General features: G+C 40.5%; 1 protein-coding gene and 1 long non-coding RNA gene across 2 annotated transcripts in view; one reads left to right on the top strand and one right to left on the bottom strand.

The window, feature by feature from the left end:
• The window catches only part of LOC131382201 (uncharacterized), a 52997-nt gene that overhangs the window by 11572 nt on the left and 33927 nt on the right, over window positions 1-7498 (bottom strand). The window lies entirely within an intron of this gene.
• Window positions 5578-7498, top strand: part of SDCBP2 (syndecan binding protein 2) — a 51381-nt gene continuing 49460 nt past the window's right edge. The window contains exon 1 of the mRNA XM_058432885.1: window positions 5578-5596. The gene's annotated coding sequence lies outside the window, so the exon portion shown is untranslated. The remainder of the gene's footprint in view (window positions 5597-7498) is intronic.

Here is a 7498-nt window from a genome sequence, read left to right as displayed (position 1 = left end):
GATGAGGTTTTACTATGTTAGCCAGGATGGTCTCGATCTCCTGACCTTGTGATCTGCCCGCCTTGGCCTCCCGAAGTGCTGGGATTACAGGTGTGAGCCACCATGCCCGCCAATATTATTTTTAATGTATAACAGAATAATAAGTCAGGGGTTTTTTTTAAAATCCAGGATCCTACCACCCTAACAAATCCAACTTCAATTTTTTTTCTCCTTCCTATTTCTTGCCCTAAGCACTTACAACATTTAGCTTTAATCACAACGTAGTACAAATTTTGCATTTCTGCATTTTTCCCCACTTGCCATTTTTATCAGGAGTATTTGTCCCTGTTGCCATATAGTTTTTATAACTTTTAAGAGGGCTGTTAAGTAAATTGTATCACATGAACATTAAATTTACTTAACTACCTTGTTAAAGGATAATTTTTTTAGAAGTTAAAATTATGACTCATACAAATATAAAATTAACATGTTAAAGATTGTATTTAACTTAATTATTGAGAGAACCAGTAGGACACTTTAACTGGCTCAAAGGAGAATCCAAAGAACAAATAATTATAAGCCTAGCAGGAATGCTGAAATGAGTTTGCTTCATAGTTACAAAACTGGCAAAATTGGCCGATATCTGTAGAACAATAATCAGTTATATTCCATTGGTCACAATTTGCATTTCTATGAACAAGAATCGTCTGCGTTATCAGTTTCCCTTAATTTACATAATTGTAAAGTAGCTCAAAGGCAGTGAAATGAAAGGGGGAATCAACTCAGAAAGGTGGGCTAGATTAGACAGAACACTCAGTAATTGGAGGCAGGGGTGGGGGCTGTGGGCAAGACCTATTTCAAAGTCCTTCACAGTGTTTCCTGATAGCCTGTACTTGGATAGTTGGGTTATGTCCAGTTATTTACTTTTATTAAATGTCAATACATCTTTGAACATTTTTTTCCTTTCCTAAATACCTAGGTTCTGTAAGATACAATACTGTTAATAGTAGGGGATCCCTAGGGTCAAAGGAGATTTTATGACTTTTGATTACTGTTGCCAAGTTGACCAGAGTTGTATAAGCCTTTTCTCATGCCAAAAACAAAAACACCATCCATGTCCAATGGCTATCACTTCCCACAGTGTCCTAAAAAAATCTTTAAAAACCTTCCTTTCTCCAGTGGTCCTCTGCTATGGCTTGAACGTGTCTCCCAAAGTTCCATGTGTTGGAAACTTGATCCCCAGTGCAGTGGGTGTGGGGAGGTAGGACCTAATGGGAAATGGTTGGGTCATGGGGGCTCTGCTGTCATGAGTGGATTAATGCTGTTATTATGGGAGTGGGTTCCTCATAAAAAGATGAGTTCAGCCACCTCTTGGCCTCCAGCCCTCTCTCTCTTTCTGCCCTTCCACCCTCTACCATGGAGTGACAGCAAGAAGCCCCTCGCCAAATGCCAACACCTTGATTTTGGACTCCCCAGCCTCCAGAACTCTGTGAGATAAATTTTTCTTCATTATAATTTACCCCACGTATTGGTATTCTTATTATAGCAGCAAAAAGTAGACTAAGACACCCTTCCACCTTCTCATTTCTTCTCATATTCATTGGCCAGAATTAAATCTGTGGAGAATTTGACTGACCTGGATCAATCAAGACCCATCACCCCAGGGCTGGAGAAGGGCTCAGACTCCCCTAAAGCTCTGAGCCCTAGAGCCCCTGAACAGATTCTGTTAATAAACAAGAAGCAGGGGGACCAGTAGACCCACTAGAAGTGGTTTATGTGGCTATTTACTGTATTTTCTTTTTTTTTTAATTTCCTTTTTTGTTTCACTTTTGAAATGCATGATGGTTACACTACAGTCCTAGGATTCAGGAAAACTTATAATTCTACATCTAACCTTTGCTAAGGGTTAGACGCCAAATTACCTTTTGTTTGAGTTTTTCCATCTATTAAATGAACTTGGGATGAGAGTGGGAATGTGGGTGGTCAGAGTGACCAGATGAACTTTAAGATACCTTGCATCTCTAAAATTTTAATTATTTGAAAGTTAATGATCCATGTGAGAAACTTACTGCTGTGGCAACCACATACCACCACCCCACCCTACCCTCTGTTTGAAATGCTTGCTCTTCCGTGCCGTAAAGAAATAGCACTTGAACATTAATTTCTTCAGCAAGGTCATTTTTATACTTTCTGCAGAAAGGGTACACTCGCCAGCAGTTTTGCCACGAGAGTACAACAAACAAAGGAGACAGGGTCATTTATAACTTGTCAAGTCCATTTTACTGCTGTGTCCAGTTTCCATTGGCTGGAACGGGACCTCACATTCTGTATTTGTCCTGATTGGCTAGCAACTTAGAACTTTATAAAAGAAGCAAAGGCAGAGGAGAATGAAGGAGGAAGTAACTTGTGGAATGCTGAGAAAGGTAAAAACACCTTCAAATAAGGAAGAGGAACAGGCTATGACCTAATGCTTGCTTGGACCAGTATAAGCATGCCAGGGCCAATAGGCTAAATTGTGGGAGCTATGAACATAAAGTACATTGATTTCTTTATTACAGCTAGCAGATATTTAAGAATGTTAGCACAGGTCTTTGAATAAGTTTTGCTCCTAAGTTACTATTTATTCTTAATTAGACAGGGAAGAAAGTCTTTGAAGAGGAATCTCTACTTTACTTTTTACACCCCTAAGAACCATGATGATAGAATGCAAAAAAGCATCCCATCAGCCTTCACTTTTTCCAGGAAATGGCTGGCCACAAAAAACTCTCCGCCCCTTTCCTCTTTTGAAATGTTCCCAAACTGCTCACTTGCCTCCTTGAAGCTAATCAAGGATGGTCAAATGTACTTGAAGACCACTTTGTCTCTTGGCTTGCTTCCACAAATCCTACCCTTATATGACATTTGCCAAGTCAACACTGTCAGTATTTCCTTTTTACTCTATAACGTCTAACACCTCTGAACCCTTACCAAAACAAAGGTTCCAGCAGAAGGGTTCCCTTGCTGCACGTTTATGAATAAATAGCCTTTGTTGATTTTATCTTGGACTTAGTTTTGTCTCTGACACATGTGGAATGGATGTCTGTTAGAGTTCTGCCCTTACCACACCTCTTGCTTCCTGGATAAATGTGGGTTCACTTGGATTGATGACCTTGGGCTACACTGGTTTCTTAAGAACCATTGAGAAGCCAGTGTACGGATTTTTGTTCAGACCTCTATAATTCAGTGAATCAATGAAGGGCAGCTGACACCAAAAATGCATTAAAATGTCAAGGCTAGCAGCCCTCTAGCTTCTGGATGGAGTGTGTGATGAGTTCATCAGAGTTCCCTGAGTTCAAGGCATGCAGTGGGCAGATCGACTATGGGCCCATCAGAGGCTGAGTTTGCTGCAGCAGCTGCCCTGTACAGCATGCAGCAAAATGGCTGTCAGCTCTTATTAGGAAGGTAGAAATATGCCAGTGGGTATGTATGCAGGACTAGTGTATTGTTGGATGTGTCTGCTCTTGACCACTGTGGTTCTATTTAACATTAATTTGTATATTTCTCAAAGCAGCACATGCCCAAGATTTAGGCAAGTAGATTCAGTTAACCACAGAGTATACTTTTATGCCTTTCCTGTGTTAACACCATTCTAGATGCTAAGAGAGAATGTAGGATAGGACAGAAAAGCACTGCTAGCAAGGACCTTACATTCATGCCAGTGAAGGAGACCCAAGCAGATGGGCAAATAATGTCAGCCGTCTAGAAGCAATGGAGTGAAGTGGCCGAGTGAAGGCCTGGAGGAAAATTGTTCTAGGCTAAGTCCCTGAGGGGTGGTGAGTTTGGGGTGCTGAGGAAACAGCAGTATGACCTTTAGGGACAAAGCAAAGGTGTGAGGGAAAGTTAGGCAGGGGCCAGGTGAGGCAGGCTATTACAATATGTCTAGTAAGCAGTGGATTTCAGCAGGAGAATTATGTCTATTTGTTTTGGGGAGAGTGTTTTGAGACAGGGTCTCATCTGTCACCCAGGTTGGAGTGCAGTGGTGTTAATCACAGCTCACTGCAACCTCAACCTCCCAGGCTCAAGTGATCCTCCCACCTTAGCCTCCCAAGTAGCATATGCCACTGTTGCGAGCCGTTTGTTTTTTTAAAATTCTCTGGAAACTGGGAAATTGACTGAAAGGTAGTATTCCTCCAAGCCCTTGAATCTAGGCTGGCCTTGTGACTACTTTGATCATTACAAGGCAGTGGGAAAGGATGTTCTGGGACTTCAAGCCCGGGCCTCAATAGGACTGCCAGCTTCTACTTCCTTCTCGGAACACTAGCTCTGAGCCCAAGCTACATGGAGAGGCCATTGTCCTAGCTGAGAACCTAGCCAACTGCCACCACGTGAATGAACCATGGTAAACACTCTGCCCATTCAAGCCCACAAATGCCCACAGCTCCAGCCACATCACACAAATAGAGGAACCACCCCACTCAGTCCAGGAAAACCAGAATTGTGAGATTGAATCACTTGGTTTTGAAGTTTATTTCACAGCAATAGATAACTGAAACAAGGGCAAGAGTGGTGGATGGATGCAGGACACAAGCCAGCTTTGGGGTTCATTTAGGCAAGAAAGGATGGAGGCCTGGAGCAGATTGGCAGAAGTGAAGACAGTGAATCGTCAGATTCAGGACACACTTGATGGGTGCAGCTTTCAGGTTGGATTATAAGGGAAAGAGGTAGAATAGAAAAGCAGCAAGTCCCTGCCTGGCTTTCTCCAGACCACTCCTTAGAGCTTTAGACTCAGCTCTCTTTGATAACTACCACCATCCTGCACTAACCAGTTGCTTATACTTATACTGGCTTATATTGTGATCATTGTTTTGTTTTTTGGTTTTTTTTGCTTTTTAAGTAAAAAATAAGGTTAAATCTTTGAGAAGTCCTTCTTAACCAACAAAACCTCAAAGACACAAAGGAAATTATTAATAGATGTAACCACCTAAAAATAAAGAATGAAACTTCTCTATCATAAAAACATGCCATAAGCAAAGCTAAAAGATGAGCTATAATGGAGAGAAAATATTTGCAAAATATAACAAAAATCTCATACGCTAACTATGTAAACAATTCTAAAGAAAAAGGTAGCCAAATAGAGACTAGCATCAAGCTGCTCTAGGAATTTCACATTATATTACTGTATCTTGATGTATGAGTTTTAGACGTGTCATGTCGCCCCTCGGCCTCCAGTAGATATGCCCAGGCTTCTCACAGCATGGTGGTCTCAAGGTTCCAAGAAGGTGAGAGGAGAAACTTCAAGGCCTCTTAAAGCCTCAGCTGCAGAACTCACATAATGTCACTTCTTCCATGTATTGGTCAAAACAAGTCACCAGGCCAGCCCAGGCCCAAGGGTAAAGAAATAGACTCTCTCTCTCTCACTAGGAGAAACAGCAAATTTCTCATTGCAAAGTGGTGCAGATACAGGGAGGTGTGGTTCACTGGGACATTATAACACTCCCACACAATGGCTAAAAATGCCTTTCTTCTACCCTCACGATTGATAGTTTAGCTGGGAATATTATTTTGTATTGATAATTATTTTCTCTTAGGATGAAAGCATTGCTGCACTCTCTTGGAGCTTCCGGTGTTGTTGAAAAGGGTAATGTCACTTTGATTCCTGTTCCTTTATGTGTGATCTCATATTCCTTTCTGAAATCTTTCAGGATCTAATTTATCTATGGTATGATGAAATGTCATAATATGGGCTTGAGTGAGTCTTCTTTTTTCCTTTTCTCCCCTCCTTTTCCTCCTGTTTTTTGTTTACTATGTTAAGCATTTGGAAGGTCATTTTAATCTGGATACACGTGTCCTTCAGTTTGGAAGGTTTCTGATATTTCTTTGATAGTTATATTTTCCACAAATATATTTTCTCCCAAAAAATATCAGAAGAGTGGTATTATTTGACATTTTTAAACATTTATGCTTGGCTTAATGGAACACAAATGAGTTCTCACATATCCTTCTGCATTCAATCTTGCAATATGTTGTTTTGGTTTAAATCCATGAAGAAATTACAACTAAGCACATTTTTAAGGAAGCTTGTGTCTGAACAGATAGTAATACAGAAACCAACATACCGAGAAATACCTGGCATCTCTTTATCTGAGGACTTTGCTAAACGGGAAATATTTAGTCATCTTCTTGAAAAGAATTTATCCAAACTTGCATTGGTTGAAAACAAAACTGGCTTTGTTTCCCTGTGTAAAAACCACTTAGCACTTCATTTGTATATTCAAATATAGTTTGTGAAGAGAGCAATCAGAGAAATCATGTATCCAATTTGTAAATACAATTAACCAAGAGAATATGCAGGTCAGATCACCCTTCAACTGGTCTGACAATTGCCATCACAAAGTGAGTCAGCTGATCAAAGTGATGGGGAGACATTCTGAGAAATGTGTCATTAGGAGATTTCACCATTGTGTGAACATCATAGAGTATACTTACACAAATCTGTATAGTATAGCCTACCTACCACACACCTAGGCTATACAGTACAACCTGTAGCTCCTAGGCTATAAACTTTATACAGCAGGTTTGTACAGTGACTGTTGAATACTAGAGGCAGTTGGAATATAGTGGTAAGTATTTGTGTATCTGAACAGATCTAAACATAGAAAAGGTGATGATATGTTACTCCATGACGTTATGCCAGTTGGCAATAGGAATTTTTGAGATTCATTATGGTTTTATGGGACCACTGTTGTGTATGCAGCCCACCATTCATGAGAACATCATATGCAGTGCATGACTGTACTTTGACCACCAGGAGTACAAGTGCACGGACTGGACAGAAGGAAAACCTCAGAGAACCTGAGGATGTGGATAAGACTGTTTAGTGAGGTTCTCAACTCATCACAAGCTACCAGGTATTCAGCATGGAGGGATGGTGACAGTTATGCAGGACATTGACATATGATGATACAGTGGTCATTCTTACATAAAATGAAGAAGACTATCCAGTAAATTCTATGAGTTTGCAGTAGATGGATCATCAAAGGATATGGGTAATCTTGTAGTAACAAGACTATGTTACTAGGAATTTCACTAGTCCTGTTACTAACTCATAGGCCATGGAGCAATATAAGACCGAGGTTACAAACCCCTAAAATATCTGGCAAGAGAATGACTTTTTTATGTACTTTGGTCTGAGCATGTGATTCATCAGTATATGACAGCAGATCAATTCAGATACATCCAGAAGAAGCCATCCTTTTATTCTGAAATGTTGTCCTAACCATACCTGAAATAAGTACTAAGTGATGCACCAGAATTTTCCTCCCTGGGATCAATGAGCAGTAGCACTGAGAGCAGAAATGGCAGCCGTGGTAACAGGAGCTGCTGTGGTCAGTAGGCTCTCGGGGTCTGTCAGGCAAGAGCATAGGATAGTGACAATCCAAATGAAAGCAAAAACAAACATAGAAAGGAATGAACTACTGAAATGCCAACAATGTGGATGAATCTCACAGATATCATAATAAGTAAAAGAAGCCAGACTTTT

The sequence above is a fragment of the Hylobates moloch genome, unplaced genomic scaffold (assembly GCF_009828535.3).
Source record: "Hylobates moloch isolate HMO894 unplaced genomic scaffold, HMol_V3 SCAFFOLD_21, whole genome shotgun sequence".
Lineage (NCBI taxonomy): Eukaryota > Metazoa > Chordata > Mammalia > Primates > Hylobatidae > Hylobates > Hylobates moloch.
This window is presented reverse-complemented; position numbering and strand designations above follow the sequence as displayed.